This window comes from Odocoileus virginianus, chromosome 33 (assembly GCF_023699985.2).
Source record: "Odocoileus virginianus isolate 20LAN1187 ecotype Illinois chromosome 33, Ovbor_1.2, whole genome shotgun sequence".
Lineage (NCBI taxonomy): Eukaryota > Metazoa > Chordata > Mammalia > Artiodactyla > Cervidae > Odocoileus > Odocoileus virginianus.
In genome coordinates this window covers 31,068,344-31,086,344 of record NC_069706.1, presented here as the reverse complement: position 1 = coordinate 31,086,344, position 18,001 = coordinate 31,068,344, and positions in this window count along the sequence as shown.

The following is an 18,001-nucleotide window of genomic DNA, read 5'->3' as shown; positions in this document are numbered from 1 at the left end:
GCGTGTTTTAATTTCATGGCTGCAATCACCATCTGCAGTGATTTTGGAGCCCAGAAAAATAAAGTCAGCCACTATTTCCATTTTTCCCCCATCTATTTGCTGTGAAGTGATGGGACCAGATGCCCTGATCTTAGTTTTCTGAATGTTGAGCTTTAAACAAACTTTTCCACTCTCCTCTTTCACTTTCATCAAGAGGCTCTTTAGTTCTTCTTCACTTTCTGCCATAAGGGTTGTGTCATCTGCATATCTGAGGTTATTGATATTTCTCCCCAGCAATCTTGATTCCAGCTTGTGCTTCCTCCAGCCCAATGTTTCTCATGATGTACTCTGCATATAAGTTAAATAAGCAGGGTGACAATATACAGCCTTAACGTTCTCCTTTTCCTATTTGGAACCAGTCTGTTCTTCCATGTCCAGTTCTAACTGTTGCTTCTTGCCCTGCACACAGGTTTTTCAAGAGGCAAGTCAGGTGGTCTGGTATGCCCATCTCTTTAAGAATTTTCCACAGTTTACTGTGATCCACAGTCAAAGGCTTTGTCATAGTCAATAAAGCTGAAATAGGTGTTTTTCTGGAATTCTCTTGCTTTTTTGATGATCCACCGGATGTTGGAAATTTGATCTCTGGTTCCTCTGCCTTTTCTAAAACCAGCCTGAATATCGATTAGTAGAAGGAAAGAAATCATAAAGGTTAGGGCAGAAATAAATGAAAAAGAAACAAATGAGACTATAGCGAAAGTCAACAAAACTAAAGGCTGGTTCTTTGAGAAGATAAATAAAATAGACAAACCATTAGCCAGACTCATCAAGAGAAAAGGGAGAAGAATCAAATCAACAAAATTAGAAATAAAATGGAGAAATCACAACAAACAACACAGAAATACAAAGGATCATAAGAAACTATTATCAGCAACTATATGACAAAAAATGGACAACTTGGAAGAAATGGATGAATTCTTAGAAAAGTATAACCTTCCAAAACTGAACCAGGAATAAATAGAAAATCTTCACAGGCCCATCATAAGCACAGAAATTGAAGCTGTAATAAAACATCTTCCAACAAAAGCCCAGGGCCAGATGGCTTCACAGGTGAATTCTACCAAAAATTTAGAGAAGAGCTCACACCTATCCTACTCAAACGTTTCCAGAAAATTGCAGAGGAAGGTAAACTGCCATACTCATTCTATGAGGCCACCATCACCCCAATACCAAAACCAGACAAAGATGCTGCAAAAAAAGAAAACTACAGGCCAATATCCCTGATGAACATAGATGCAAAATTCCTCAACAAAATTCTAGCAAACAGAATCCAACAGCATATTAAAAAGATCATACATCATGACCACATGGGCTTTATCCCAGGGATGCAAGGATTCTTCAAAATTTGCAAATCAATCAATGTGATACACCACATTAACAAACTGAAAGATAGAAACCATATGATTATCTCAATAGATGCAGAGAAAGCCTTTGACAAAATTCAGCATCCATTTATGATAAAAATAACTCTCCAGAAAGCAAGCATAGAAGGGAGATGCCTCAACATAATAAAAACCATATATGATAAACCCACAGCAAACATTATCCTCAATAGTGAAAAAATGAAAGCATTTCCCCTAAAGTCAGGAACAAGACAAGGGTGCCCACTCTCACCACAACTATTCAACATAATTTAGGAAGTTTTATCCACAGCAATCAGAGAAGAAAAGGAAATAAAAGGAATCCAGATTGGAAAAGAAGACATAAAACTCTCACTGTTTGCAGATGACATGATACTCTACATGGAAAACCCTAAAGACACCACCAGGAAATTACTAGAGCTAATCAATGAATATAGTAAAGTTGCAAGGTATAAAATTAATACACAGAAATCCCTTGCATTCCTATACACTAACAATGAAAAAGCAGAGAAATTAAGGAAACAATTCCATTCACCATTGTGTCAAAAGTAATAAAATACTTAGGTATAAATCTACCTAAGGGAACAAAAGACCTGTATATAGAAAACTATAAGTCACTGATGAAAGAAATCAAAGATGACACAAATAGATGAAGAAATATACCATGTTCATGGATCAAAAGAATCAATATAGTGAAAAGGAGTATACTACCCAAAGCAATCTATAGATTCAATTCAATCCCTATTAAGCTACCAATGGTATTTTTCAGAAACTAGAATAAATAATTTTACAATTTGTATGGAAATACAAAAAACCTTGAATAGCCAAAGCAATCTTTAGAAAGAAGAATGGAACTGGAGGAATCAAGCTGCCTGACTTCAGAGTATACTACAAAGCTACAGTCATCAAGACAGTATGGTACTGGCACAAAGACAGAAATATAGATCAATGGAACAAAATAGAAAGCCCAGAGATAAATCTATGCACCTATGGATACCTTATCTTTGACAAAGAAGGCAAGAATATACAATGGAGGAAAGACAATCTCTTTAACAAGTGGTGCTGGGAAAACTGGTCAACCACCTGTTAAAGAATGAAACTAGAACACTTTCTAACACCATACACAAAAATAAACTCAAAGTGGATTAAAGATCTAAATGTAAGACCAGAAACTATAAAACTCCTAGAGGAAAACATAGGCAAAACACTCTTTGACATAAATCGCAGCAGGGTCCTCTAGGACCCACCTCCCAGAGGAATGGAAATAAAAGCAAAAAAAAAAAAAAAGGGGGGGGGGGACCTAATTAAACTTAAAAGCTTTTTCACAATGAAGGAAACTATAAGCAAGGTGAAAAGACAGCCTTCAGAATGGGAGCAAATAATAGCAAATGAAGCAACTGACAAAGAATTAATCTCAAAAATATTCAAGCGGCTCATGGAGGTCAATATCAGAAAGTTAAATGACCCAATCGAAAAATGGGCCAAAGAACTAAACAGACATTTCTGCAAAGACCTACAGATGGCTAGCAAACACATGAAAAGATGCTCAACATCATTCATTATCAGAGAAATGCAAATCAAAACCACGATGAGGTACCATCTCACGCTGGTCAGAATGGCTGCTATCAAGATGTCTACAAACAATAAATGCTGGAGAGGGTGTGGAGAAAAGGGAACCCTCTTACACTGTTGGTGGGAATGCAAACTAGTACAGCCACTATGGAGAACAGTGTGGCGATTCCTTAAGAAACTGGAAATAGAACTGCCATATGACCCAGAAATCCCACTCCTGGGCATACACACTGAGGAAACCAGAATTGAAAGAGACACGTGTACCCCAGTGTTCATCACAGCACTGTTTATAATAGCCAGGATATGGAAGCAACCTAGATGTCCATCGGCAGGTGAATGGATAGGAAAGCTGTGGTACCTATACACAATGGAATATTACTCAGCCATTAAAAAGAATGCATTTGAATCAGTTCTAATGAGGTGGATGAAACTGGAGCCTATTATACAGAGTGAAGTAAGTCAGAAAGAAAAACACCAATACATTATATTAATGCATATATATGGAATGTAGAAAGATGGTAATGATGACCCTATATGTGAGACAGCAAAAGAGACACAGATATAAAGAACAGACTTTTGGACTCTGTGGGAGAAGGTGAGGGTGGGATGATTTGGGAGAATAGCATTGAAACATGTGTATTACCATATGTGAAATAGATGACCAGTCCAAGTTCGATGCATGAAACAGGGCACTCAAAGCCGGTGCACTGGGACAACCCTGAGGGGTGGGATGGGGAGGGAGGTGGGAAGGGGCTTCAGGATGGGGGACACATGTACACCTATGGCTGATTCGTGTCACTGTATGGCTAAAACCACTACCATATTGTAAAGTAATTAGCCTTCAATTAAAATAAATAAATTAATTAAAAATATTCCCCTGATAAATAAATCTATTCATTCATAAGTGTTTTCTGTGTATCTTCCTGACCCAGGGATCCAACTCATGTATCTTGCATCTCCTGCATTGCAGGTGGATTCTTTACCCACTGAGCCACTGGGGAAGCCCTGAGAGAATTTAAATTCTTTTAATGAACACACTTGTGGTTGCACAGATCACAAGACCCAGGCCACTCCTGATTGGGGGATCGGGTGGAGCAAAGCAATGCCACTCCCCCTCCAGAGGAGGACTGTTGTTTTCCCAACCTTGTGGAGGCCCCAGCTGCTGCCTTTGCTGTCTGGTTGGCGTGACTCCTGGAGAAGCTGCCTTTGCCTTTCTCATGGCTCCTTTCATGTTTTATTGACCCTCCTCAACTCTCCTTGAGGCTGATTTAGGGCCAGCTGGCCTGTAAGCTTCAAGTAACTGGGAACCCCACCCATTCCTGAGGGGTTTGGTTGGCTCATCTGCCACAGCAAAGCCCCACAGACTGGGTGGCTCAAAGAGCACACATTGATTTCCCCGTCATGGAGGCTGGAAGTCCAAGATCCAGGGATGGACAGGAATGGTTTCTCCAGAGGCCTCTCTCCTTGGCTTGCAGATGACCACCTTCTTGTTGCGTCCTCCTAGGGTCTTTCTGTGTCCATATTTCCTCTTCTTGTCAGGACACCTGTCAAACTGGATCAGAGGCCACACGATAGCATCATTTTAAACTTAATCACATCTTTAAAGTCTTTGTCCCCAAATAGTTATGCTCTGAGGCACAGGGGCTTAGGAGTTCAATATGTGGGTTCTGGAGGGACAGAGTTTACTCCATAACACCGAGGGTCAGCTGAGAGAGTGAACGGAAAGTCTTCTGGCTCAAGATTTTGGGCTGCCTGCTTCCTCTTCCTGCACTGTCATTATATGGCTTCTCAGGTGGCTCAGTGGTAAAGAATCCACCTGCCAAGGCAGAAGATTCGAGAGACGTGGCTTCGATCCCTGGGTCAGTAAGAACCCTGGAGTAGGAAATGGCAACCCACTCCAGTATTTTTGCCTGGAGAATCCCATGAACTGGGGAGCCTGGCAGGCTACAGTCCATGATGTTGCAAAGAGTCAGACACGACTGTGTGGCTAAGCACACGCTGAGCACGATTCATACCTGCAGGGCTCTGCTGTGGACACTGGCTTGAACCCTGAAATGTCTGGGCCCAGGCGGGGTCACTTCTGGCTTCAGCCAGCAGCCTCCTCCTTGACCGTCTTGTTTCCTCCACTCCCAAACCCCTCCCCACCATCACCCACTGGTGATGTCTGCAGGCGGTAACTCATAACTCTGTGGGACAGGATGGTCTAGGGAGCCTGGGGGGTTACTCTTGTTGCCCAGGGTTACCTATGAAAGCCAGAGGGGAGAGCACAAGGAACTTAGTTAAGACCTGAATTCTGAGTTCAGAAAACCATGGGCTGGTGATGGAGCCCACTACTGCCCCCTGGGGTGGCTGAGAGTTGTCAACTCAGCAGAAACTACTCCCTACCCCCCACCATCCTGCTTGCAGTCACCGAAGATGTGTGGAGGCCATGAGGGTGGATGGAGCCTTTTGGGAGAAGAGGGAGTTTCTGGGACAAAAGCCATAACTCCCTGTGGGCATGTGTCTAAAATATTCTCTTGCCTTCTCTATGTCTTCCAGTGCAGTTGGGGTGCATGAAGAGCCTCCCAGGTCTACATACCTCCCCAGGTGCTGACCAGTAGAGTTGCCCTGTGGGTTGGGGGCAGGGAGAGAAGACGTAAGGAAAGGAGGGGGCGGAGGAGTGCTGGAAGTGGGGTGGGGAGTGCAGAAGGCAGCCTTGCTTGTGCCCCAGCAGTGGCAAGCTCCCCCATGGTCAAGGGGACATCCACATTTAATCCATCACTGTGCTGCTTAAGGGGACCCCAGCAGCAAGAGGCTGGTTGGTGGCGCATCTGAGACAACAGAAGTGCACCCTTCCAACCCCTGAGCGTCCAGTCGGCTAGCACTGAGGTGGGAGAGAAAGGGGAGTGTAGCCTCAAATGCAAGGGCAACATGGTAGAATGAACCGGGGTACCTTAGCATCAGGAGCAAGGTGGTTTCTTTCAGTGGAGCTGAATCCTAAATGATGACACTGAATTACATCTTGTTAAAACAGCAGCCTACAACCCAGGAGGCAGGGAGACTTCACAGAAGAGTTGTAGTGCTAATGAGAAAAAATAAAATCCATTGTATGTTTATATGCTAATGAGTGGAAGCCCTCACTTAAGTAGCTGTTCCTGGCATCAACAGAGTAAAGGTCAGTTGGTGATACCTATTGGGGATTTTTGTAAAGTAGTCTAGGATTCACAAGAACGAAAAGTTTGTAAAACAGAGAGAAATAGTGCTGCAGTGATAGAGGGACAGGTCATGGTATCCATATTTCGTGGCAAGATTTATGCTGTGTTCCCATAGAATTCAAATTGAGCATTGCATGCTCAGTCTGGGCAAGAATACTGGAGTGGGTTGCTATTTCCTTTCTCCAGGGGATCTTTCCAACCCAGGGATTGAACCTGGGTCTCCCGCCTTGCAGGCAGACTCTTTACTGTCTGAGCCACCCAGGGAAGCCCCCGAAGCAGTGAGGGTAATAATAATTTTTAAACCAGGATTTCTTATTTACTTAGGAGCTACCCTGTTCGAGAGACAGTGTGGTCCTTTGCAAACCTGGTTTTCAATCCTGATGCTCCCTCCCCGGCCAGCAGATGCTGTTTTTGCCCCCACACCAACCATTGCACTGAAGAGGAAACTGAGGCCCAGGGAGCTGTGTTTTGCACCTAAGAATGCTGGAGTTGGGATTCACGTCCCTGACTGAGGTATGATTTACACCAACCCCTGCCTCCTGTTGCCCCAGATTTGGAAGAGTTTCCAGGGGTTCCCTTGGCCTGTAGAGTTATGGTGTCATTTTTTGGCTGCACTTGGGTCTCTGTTGGTGTGTGAGGGCTTTCTCTAGGGCTGAGCGGGGGTTACTCTCTAGTTGTGGTGCTCGGGCTTCTCACTGTGACGTCTTCTCTTGTTGCAGAGCACAGGCTCTAAGAGAGCAGGCTCAGTGCTTGTGGCACAGGGGTTTAGTTGCTCCGAGGCACGTGTGATCTTCCCAGATCAGGAATCAAACTTGTGTTCCCTGCATTGGTGGGTGGATTCCTAACCACTGGACTTCTCAGGCACCAGGCTTTAACAGTTGGGCGTGTCTGCATGTGATGCATTTGGATTTTGGTGTGAATTGCCAGAATGATATTGGAAAGACTGTGAGGGGGTAGGTGTGAGGTTCCGAATAAGCCAGTGTTGGTAAAGAGTGGTGGTAATCTAGTATTCCTGTTAAAGTGACGTCATTGCGCTCACAGGCTGGGGAAAACAGAGATGGTTCTGGGACCAACGGAGGACTTAGGGGGAGTGCAGAGTCTAGAAACAACCACCCTGGACTCCTGCCATGATATTTATTCACCCTGTGACTTTGAACAGGTGACACCACTTCCCGAAATTTGGCTCAGTTGAAAATGGGACTAAGGGCCTCTGCTTCTTAGGAATCCTGCAAAGACTCATGAACGGTCAGCACCTGGCCTGGTGCCTGTTCAGGGAACCCTGAAATACATATGGGCTTCCTGCCTCCAGGAGGTTTCCCTTGTGGCTGAGATGGTAAAGAATCCGCCTGCAATGCAGGAGACCCAGGTTCGATCCCTGGGTTGGGAAGATCCCCTGGAGAAGGGAATGGCTACCCACTCCAGTATTCTTGCCTGGAGAATCTCATGGACAGGGGAGCCTGGCGGGCTGCAGCCCATGGGGTCATAAAGAGTTGGACACGGCTGAGCGACCAACACTTTCACTTTTCCTGCCACCAACAGGGCCAGTGATAGAGTGGGAGGGAATCTGTGGTTCCCCTTTGCAGTAGGGAGGAGGAGGATGGGGTGTAGGAAGAAGAGGAGGAAGAAGAGAAGGGTGAGGGAGACTGAAAGAGAAAGATGTCCAGAGCATCTCTTGGGAGGAGGGATTTGCAGCTCTCTGCCTCCCAGCTGCCCTTCAGGGCTGCAGCCACGTGCAGATGCATTGAGCTAGAGCAAACAGACTCCAACCAGGAGTGACAATGCTGGTCCACAGCTGCAGACATCCCCAGAGGGAAGGGCTGGCCCACACTCTCTGCTACATCTTCCCTTCCATTCCTTCCTTGCAACAAGATCAGCAAGGAGAAATGACAAGTAGACAAAAGTTAAAAAAAAAAAAAAAGGCGAACTAGCAATAGGTTACCAGAATTGGAGGAGACGTTGGAAACTTCTACATGCTACTGGGTGTTCAGGACAAATGCCTGGCTCTTTTGCAGGGCATTTCTGTGTGATCCTCTGTTCCTGTGTCTCCTTTCACCCACATTTCTGACCCTTATTGAATGCTCTCAGAAAGGGAGACACACAGAGCAAGTGGCAGCTCAGCATGACGAGTCAGGACAGAGGAAATGTACATGACTTGGGTGCTAATCAGGGGAGGCTTCCTGGAGGAGCTGCTATCTTCCTTAGAAGTCTGAGACAATGAGTAAGAACAAAGTGATGGAGGAGACTTTTCAAGTAGAAGCCACAGCAGGAGTGAAGGAGGGTAGATGTGCTGAGCAAAGAGGGAGGCCAAGTGTGAGGGGTGGGGTGATGATGGGGGACAAAGATGAGGCTGGAGAAAAATTCAGGGTCCAGTTCATGGAGAATTTGGAATTTTTTTCAGAGCTCATCCTGGAGCCAGTGATGGATTTAAGCTGGGAGTGGGATGATCATATTGGTCTTTTTAGAAAGAGATCTGAGGAAGTGATGGATGAAGTACTCTGAGAGGCAGAAACCAAGTTTGCTTTTGTTGTTGTTTGGTTGCTCGGTCATGTCAGACTCTTCAGCCACCTCATGAACTGTTACGAGGTTTTTTATAGGAATCTGGCCCTGAAGATGGGCTTGAGAACAAAGGCTGTTTTCATGACGATGGACTCTGGAGGACAGATTCCAGAGAGAGGAAGTAGTGCCGGCTGGACGGGGTGCTGGTGGGATGTGGTTGTGACGGAGAGGGAGGGATAGGGTGCTCTGGCCCAGGCAGCTGGAGAGAGGGTGGGGCATTGCTGGGACAGGGGTCTGGGGAAAGCTGACAAGTTCAGCTGGAAACGAGTTGACCCTAAGGGCTCCTGGGGATATGGGTATCTGGGTTTGCAGCTTGGCAGAGCTCTTGGGGCTGGGCTTGTGGAGTAGCATGTTGTCAGCAGGGCTGGGGTAAGAGGGAGTGTGTGGATGAGAGGAGAGGAGCTGGGGAGGGGCTCCTGAGAGCAGGCCATCTGGGGTTGGGAGGAGGAAGAAGGATGGAGTGAAAGAGAGATGGAGGCCAGGGGAGAAGTCCCAGCAGCCAAAGGAGGAGTTGAGAGCAAGAGGGATGGTTCTAGAAGGACAAGGATGCTGAAGCATTTGTGGGACTTAGCAGTGAGTGGTGACTGGACAAGTGTGGTTGCAGTGACGTGGAGGCAGGCAGACTTCAGTGGGTTGCGGAGCAGCTAGAAGGCTGGGAACCGGAGGCACTGAGTATGGAAGTAGATGTGGCTCAGAACAGGGAGGTCTAGGAGGACACGCAGTGGAGGGAGAGACTGTGGGATGGGAGAGACTAAGGATGCTTATAATCGAGGAGGACGAACCATGGACAGGGTGAAAACCCCAGAGGGGAAGAAGCAGTGGATAGAGCGAAGTGGCTCTTGGGAATCTGGAGTGGGTCCTCTAGTTGGGTGGGGGCAGGAGGTGATGTGTTTGCAGCTCGGAGAGGCATTGATATACTGGTCCTCCTTCCCCTTTCCCTGTCAATTTCCCGCCTTCCTGGAGGCACGTTGACACTAGGCTGGGTGCTCAGATTAATTGGCTGGGACTGGTCAGACTTTGCAGAAGAGGCTGGACAGAAGGACTTGTGCACAGGCTGGAATGACAGAGGACAGAGGTGTGGTGGGGGCAGGTGCAGGGACCACCGAGGCTGGCTACAAGCCGGACGTGAGTCTTCATGGCAGCAGGTGGCATGCCAACTCTCCAGGCACCATAGAAGGGTTTACGAGGACCTCAGCTACTTGTGGAAGGACTCCAGCCTGGTGCTGAGAGTATAGGCAGCTTGCCTCAATGATCTCATCCAGGAGGACACTGGGCAGAGCTGGGCAGGGTCTCAGGGGTCTGGCCAGGAAGCCTGGGGTTTTCGGACAAGGCTCCAACCTGAGAACTAGAACTGGAGTGCTAAGTGGGGCCCCTGATGTAGAAGCCAGGCCAGAGGGAGGAGGGGGAGCCTCAGGGCGTGGAATGCCTGCTCCCGGTGCCAGAAGCCAGCAGTGCAATGTGGGATTGGCCTCCCCCTAGGAGATCAGCAGCAGGCATCACCAGATCGATGGTATGGGGTGGGGAGGTAGAAGAGGGATGTGGAACCCTGTCACTTCTCAGAAGGGCTAACAGGGGTTTTGGGGAGGAGACCCCCAAGAGGAACCAAAAGATGTTCTGGCTCAGGTGAGACTGTCCCAGACAAGTTAGGACGAACAGAGCCTTGGGGACCGAGCAGACCTGGGCTGGGATCCTGGCTTTACCAGTACTGGTAGTGTGACCTTGGAAATGTCTCAGTTTTTCAGAGCTATGTCCACTCTTCTGTAAAATGCGGGCTCAAATCTCTATGGCCAGAGTCATTGTGAGAAATAAGGGAGATGAAGTTGGGAAAGACCCAGCTGTGATGGACAGTGGCTCATAGTGGGGTCTGTGTCAAAGACAGGCCTCTATGTTTCCTCCTGAGAGATGCTGCTCTGACCTTGTTAACACTTGTTAAGTATAGAGCTCCAGGGTGTCGGGTGATGAGGCTTGGTTCAATAAAGAGCAGAGGGAACTGAAGCGGAGAAGGTTATTACTCGAAGGTCCTGGACAAGGTACACAGCAGATTGCAAAGGGCCCCATGGGGAAGTCAAGGCGGGCCCATGGAGGGCAGACAGAGAGAGAGAGAGAACGAATATGGGGCGCGTGCCTTTATTAGAGCCCATTGATGCTGTGCTTTGGGGTTCCTGGGCTAAATCCACATTGGTCATTTGAAATCCAAAAGAGAAGGGTTCTAATAAGCTTCCTGGGGGTCTTATCTAAGGTGCTTATAAGGGGAAGGCCCTAGGAGGTAGAGGAGACTGTTTATCACTTGGACTTTTGGAGGCGTCGTATCATAAATGTACATTTACTTGTGACTCTGTAAGCAGTTACTAGGGGATGTGCTTTCTAATATAATAATGATATAATACATTAATATAAATATATAACATTATATGCCATATGTATTGGGTTGGCAAAAATTTTTTGTTCTGGTTTTTCCATAACCCCTTAATATAATAATAATCTAATTAGGGGTTAATGTCAGTTTCAGGCCCCTGCAAGACATTTGGTTCAACAAAACGGATGCTGAGGCAATAGCTTAGCTAAACTCTTGACAGATGGGGGTTTGTATTGAGCACTGACATCACAGCTCTTCTTGGTACCAGCTCACATGACCAAAATGAGGGTGTTTCATAAATCACCTGTGAGTGTTGAGCACTGTAGTGGATGAAAGATGACCATATGCTCTTTGAAGCTCTTCTCACTGAGAGATGGGGTGTATGGCACCTCCCCTTATAGCTGGGAGGGCTCTGGATTGCTTGGACAATAAAATATGGTGAAAGTGATGCTGTGCATTTCCAGACCCAGAGCTTAAGAGACTGGCTGCTCTATTCTTTATGCCTGGAACACTTAGCTTGGTCCTGGGCCACCATGCTGTGAGTAAGCCCAAGTAGCCCCACGGGGAGGCCTGGAAGAAAAGGAACGAAGGTCCTCCACTGAATCCCGGCTGAGCTACCAACCAACAACCAGCAGTGTACTGTGGTCCAGCTTGTAGCCAAGTGAGTGCACCAGCTTGGAAGTGGGTCCTCCAGCTTCTGCGGATTTGCCCAAACTGAAGATTTGTGAACCAAGTTCATGATTAGTGTTTCAGCCACCAAGTCTTGGGCATACAACTTGTCATGAAGTCACAAGATAATAGGAACACAGCGTGGCACCAGCAGTTTCTGGTGCTGAAAACCAGGAAGATCATCAAAGAAAGAAGCCATGATAAAAGTCCATCACAAATATCGCTTATCTGTCACTGTACAGCTATTTGACCATTTCTTTCTTTCTTTCTTATTTTTTTGGCAATATGTGGGTTCTGAGTTCCCCTACCAGGGACTGAACCCATGCTCCCTGTAGTGGAAGCCCAGAGTCTTAATCACTGGACCATCAGAGAAGTCCCTATTTGGCCTTTTCTAATCAGCCAACTATAGATACTCCCTCCACTTGTTGGCCAAGTCTGTTTCTCTGAGCTTTGTGGAAATATTGGTGCTATTAGGAAGAACTTAGAGCTTCTTCCCATCCCTGGCAGAGCCCACAGGCTCACCATAGCATGGAGGGGCAACAGCCAAGGGTCCAGAGAGATGGAGCTGCCTCTAGCACTTGGCTGAGGAGGGAGGAAGCTCCACCTGAGCCTCTTTCCCTGGGACCAGGTGGAAACCATGCTCTCCTTATAATTAGAGGCAGGAAGAACACCCTTGGGCCTCAGCATCCCCATAAAGTGCTCCACAAGCCCAGTGGAGCTGTTGTCAATGACAAAACAGATGGTGTGACGGAGATTGAAGTTACTCACCGGAGGGGTCATATTACCTCCAAGTACGAGGCTGTAAACAATGTAGCACCGCTTCCTACCTTCTAAATTAGCTGGAAAAATAAAAGAGGACAAAGTGCTTCTGTTAGCAGCAGGCTCTCAAGGAGGCAGCTTCGGCAATGTGTCACCAGCAGCGTCTCGTCCTGCCTGTCTCAGGGAGCTCCGGCTGATGAGCTGAGCTGGACATTATTAACGCCACTTTGCCAAAAATGCTGCACACTCAGACTAATGCCTTGTGGCATTTGCTGCTTTCCTGGGGCTCCAGAGATGGAGAGAGAGAACTGAAATAGCAATTCAACACTGGTCGTCAAGGCAACAGGATCCTTCAGGATGTACCAGGAGGTGCTGCGCTTGGCACCAGGAGAGGATGGGAGAAAAGAAGTTGCAAATGCAGACCCTACCCTCCACGAGCCTACATTCTTCTTGGGAAGACCCATTTGTGGTTTGTGAATCTCTTAGGGCAGACTTTCCCTAACTAGGTCCTGGGGAGCATGAGTACAGTGAGATGTTGTTTAGTTGCTAAGTCACGTCTGACTCTTTGCAACCCCATGGACTGTAGCCCGCCATGCTCCTCTGTCCATGGGATTTCCCAGGAAAGAATACTGGAGTGGGTTGGCATGCCCTCCTCCAGGGGATCTTCCCGACTCAGGGATCAAACCCAAGTCTACTGCTGAGCCACTAGGGCTTCCCTAATAGTGTTGCAATGCATGCTGGACAAAAAGAAGTCAAATGTTACTGGGCTTCTCTGACTCTTTAAAAAGCTCAAGTATGGGAATTCCTTGGTGATCCAGTGGTTAGGATTCCATGCTTCCAATGCATGGGCACAGGTTCAATCCCTGATTGGGTAACTAAGATCCTGGTCTACTACCTTTTACGCAAAGTCTTTGACCATGGAAGCTCTCATTCACAGAACATTTCAAGGGACTGAGGAAACATAGACTCCATGGGGACCCTTGATTAGGAGATAATACAAAGTGGTGTGTGATTCAGTTCTTAGAGTGCATGGAACAGCTCAGGAGCACAGGAGGATTTAGAGCAGGGAAGCTGGTGCTGGCTGGGCAAGTGGGGAGGAGCTGAGCTGAGTCTTGCAGATTCTGAGTGGGTGATGAGGGCAGAGAGTGGTCTCCTTGGGGGATGTGGATGGCTCTTCTGGAACCCAGAGAGTCCTTGTGGGAGGAACGAAGTTATGACACAACAGGTCATGAGCTGTGCTAAGTCACTTCAGTTGCGTCTGACTCTTTGCAGTCCTCTGGACCATAGCCCACCAGGCTCCTCTGTCCATGGGATTCTCCATGAAAGAATACTGGAGTAGGTTGCCGTTTCCTTCTCCAGGGGATCTTCCTGACCCAGGGATAAAACCTGCATCTCCCACATTGGCAGGTGGGTTCTTTACTGCTGAGCCACTGGGGAAGCCCCCTATCTAGAACCTATGTACCAAGCAAATGCTCACTCACTGATGAGCAAATGAAAGAAACGAATTATGGCTGTGTGCCGAACTGTATGCCCTGCCATATATTTATCAATCCTTCTCTACCCCTTTATTCCATCCACTTCTGCTTGGTGAACTGGAGGAGGAGGTAACATCCTGAGAGGGGTCTTGGACACGGAGCAGGATGGTCCATGGGAGCGCACTGCATCCTTTCTGTCTTGTCCACCACTGGCTTAGCAGCTGGATAGATGCCCTTCCGTCTCCTGTGCCAGGTGAGCACATTTCCCAGGGAGCAGGGCTCTACCCGCAGAGCCGGAGAACCTTCCTAAAGTGTCTGTCTGCCTGAGGGGTCCTTGTCTGCTGAGGTCCTGCCATGTCCTCAGTGCAGTTCTGCCTGGTGTTTGGAAGCCACACGGTAATCAACAGTTGACCTCAATCCATGAAGCCTATTGGCTCATGGCTGAATGTTCTCACTTTGGGCTTGGGCTGGGTTTACGGTTCCACTGGCCAATCAGGAAAAAGGTAAGTAAGTCAAATGCTGATCTGCTTCCAACTTGACTCTGAGGTTTGCAGGGGGCATCCCTGGTGTAGTCTTCCATCTGGCTGGGAGACAAGTCTTCTGGCTCAGGATCGAATTGAATTCACCTTCCAAGTGATAGTGAGATGGCTCCTGCATGAGATGTGTTTCATGCATCCTGTCTTGTGGAACTCTGATGGGAAACCTGTGAACTACAGGGAGGTCCCTTCCTGTTTTACAGTCATAGACATGAAATTTGAGATAGGACCAAGGACAGAATTGGGTATTCTTATTCAAATTCCAGTTTGCTTTCTATCAGGGTCTTCCCTGATAGCTCAGTTGGTAAAGAATCTGCCTGCAATGCAGGAGACCCCCATTTGATTCCTGGGTCAGGAAGATCCGCTGGAGAAGGGATAGACTACCCACTCCATTATTCTTGGGCTTCCCTTGTGGCTCAGCTAGTAAGGAATCCACGTGCAATGCGGGAGACCTGGGTTTGATCCCTGGGTTGGGAAGATCCCCTGGAGAAGGAAAGGCTACCCACTCTAGTATTCTGGCCTGGAGAATTCCATGGAGTGTATAGTCCATGGGGGTTGCAAAGAGTTGGACTTGACTGAGTGACTTTCACTTTCACTTTCTACCAGGGAGCATCTTTTGTGTACTTTATCTTTTTTATTTTTTCCCCCCAAATATATGGCAGACCATAGTGACTTTCTAGGCTGGGAAAAACCTCTTGTTCCAACTATCAGTGTTGTTTTTCTTGGGTATTCAAAATGGCCCAGGTCTCAGGAGCCTATGGGTAAAGATGAAAATGTATTAACGTGAGTGTGTGCATGCTCAGTCATTCAGTCATGTCCAATTCTTTGTGACCCCATGGACTATAGCCCACCAGCCTCCCCTGTTCATGGAATTTTCCAAGCAGGAATACAGGAGTGGGTTGCCATTTCCTCCACCAGAGGATCTCCTTGAGCCCACGTCTTCTGTGTCTCCTGAGTGGGCAGGCAGATTCTTGACCACTGAGCCACCTGGGAAGCCCTGATATTTTAATATGAATGCTCCAACTAAGCAGTATGAACTTTTTGGCCAGCTGAGCACTTCCGCCAAGGTCAATTTGAAACCACCAACACAATGTCATTGGGAAGAAATGTGCACAATAGATTCTCACAACCAGCAGAAGCCAACTCTAGCCCGCCACTTAAATAGATGCGTGGGGGAGGGGTCTTAAATGGATACATGGGAGAGGGGACTTAAATAGATGCATTGGGGAGGGGACTGACTTTCCCATATCTTAGGTCAGGCTTGGTCCTGAGACCTACTTAGATGTGTATGTTTAAAATTTGATTTCTCAAAAATCAAACAAAAGCATCTAAGACAGTTTTAATGGAACAGAGAGGCCCTCACTGGGCCCTCAGCCTGGAAGCTGGGCCTCCAGCTTGTTCTTCTTTGCTCACTGTGTGCTTATAGGTGCGTTTACTGATCTACAGTATGCCTTGGATGTGTTAAGGTTGTTTAACTGCCAAAGCAACCCTTAAACTTCAACGGCTCATGTTGACTTCTCACTCACGCTGCAGGATGGGGAAAGAGAGTGAGCACTGGGTCTGGAAGGGTTTTGTTTGTTTTTTTAAATGAATTTGTTACAGGATTGCTTCTGTTTGATGATTTGGTTTTTTGACCTTGAGGCATGTGGGAATCTTCGCTCCCTGACCAGGGATTGAACCTGCACCCCTTGCTTTGGAAGGTGAAGTCTTAACTGTTGAGCTGCTAGGCAAGTCCCGGGCCTGAAAGGTTTTTATAGGCCAGCCAGGAAGTGGCAGTCATCAGTTCCTTTACTTCTCCATTGGCCAGAATTTGGTCCCATGGTCACACTGCTCAAGGAAGAAGGGGTTCACAAACACCCACCTCTGTGCCATGTTGGAGAAGTTCTTCCCCTCTGGGTACCAGGTTCTGTGTCTAAAGTACAGAGGTCTTGCTCTGTGGAATCTATGAGGCTGCTTCCTGTTCTGTGTCCTTGAGTCTCTTGTTTCATTATTGCCAAACAAAGCGAGCAGATTGGCTTGGCTTCTCATTTTTGGCTTGGCTCCCCAACATCTTTCGCTGAGCGGTGGAGGCAGCCCTTCCCGAAGAGTCTGTTCGAAATGCTAATCAACGTGTTAGTGCCCCATCATTGTCTCTCCAGAAACAATGTCCGGGCCCATCTCTCTCTTCCCAGGTCTTCCGAGAGACCAAATTTGAACTCATTTCATCAAGGCCAAATGTCAATCATAAGAGGAAATCTATATGAAATTTTAATTGCAAGATGTTCGGTGCAAGTTTAATGAGTTGAGATAAGAGATCTGAGAATTCCCGCATTCTCGGTTCATGCATAATGTTGACTCAAATTGGCTCTCTGGAGGTGGAGGGAATTGCATTTTTAGAATTTACACACCAAGAGAGCAAATGGAGTGGACCCCGAAGGTTAAGGTCATAAATCAGAATCATTTAACTGACTCTGAGTGATTGCCGTAGACTGTCCTGGCAGGGACAGCCGGTTGCAGCTGCCTGTGATGGTTCTGCGTCTGATTATTGAAATGTGCCTCAATATTCATAAATCAGCAGTCATTAATCCCCCCAATAGTACCTGTCGGCTTTCTAAACAAATTTCCAGCCTGCTAATGGAGATTGAAAGAGGCTGATGGGCACTAGCTCAGGATTGAAACAAATGAGGGCATCCCTCTGACAGACCGGGAGGCCTGCCTTTTTTTGGCACTTGATGTCCATCCACTTTGGGGTAAAGATGTCCCAGTGGAAATGGCTCTTTGCAAAAGAGTGCGATTTTGAGGCAGTTGCTCTCAAGCCTTGTCATTGCTGGAGACGATGGCCTTGATGTTTTATGTCTCCATCTCTGAAATCTTGCTCGGGACCAAATCAAATGATTTAAAAGCTTCCCTTCAATTGCTTGCTCATCCCTGTTTACCCACAGTAATTGGAAAATAAGTGCACAGCGCAGCAAAAGGCCATGACATTTATTGGACAACATGGGCGCGAGCGTGGGGAGGAAATTGTAATTGGCACGTCAGTCACTGGGGTAACAAATTTGGGAAGAAATCGAGAAATGGAAATGAGCCTGAACTCGTGGGGACGTGATACAGAAAAGCGGTTTCATTGCCACAGACACTTCAGTCTATGTTCATTTTTTTCTTTGCCTTGTTTCTGGGTTGGATTCATAAATTATATATAATGGTGACCAGACTTCTGGGTAAGGGCACCATGTTGACTGGAATAATAGGCACCACTCTGTAACTGTTGCGTTTTAAACCTGGCAGAAGATGAGATTTGTGTGTGAGTGTGTGGGAGAAACGCTGCAGAGATTTGTCGCATGCTTGGTTTCACCTTGAAAAAAATGGAGCCAAAGGAAGGGTGCTGAAAATAAATGTTGTTTGCACATGCAATAGTTCAAAATGATGGTCCAGACTCTTAATTCCAAATTTATTTGTCATAGAAGAAATAAACATTTTAACTGCAAAGCCTCCCTGCCCTGATGTCTCC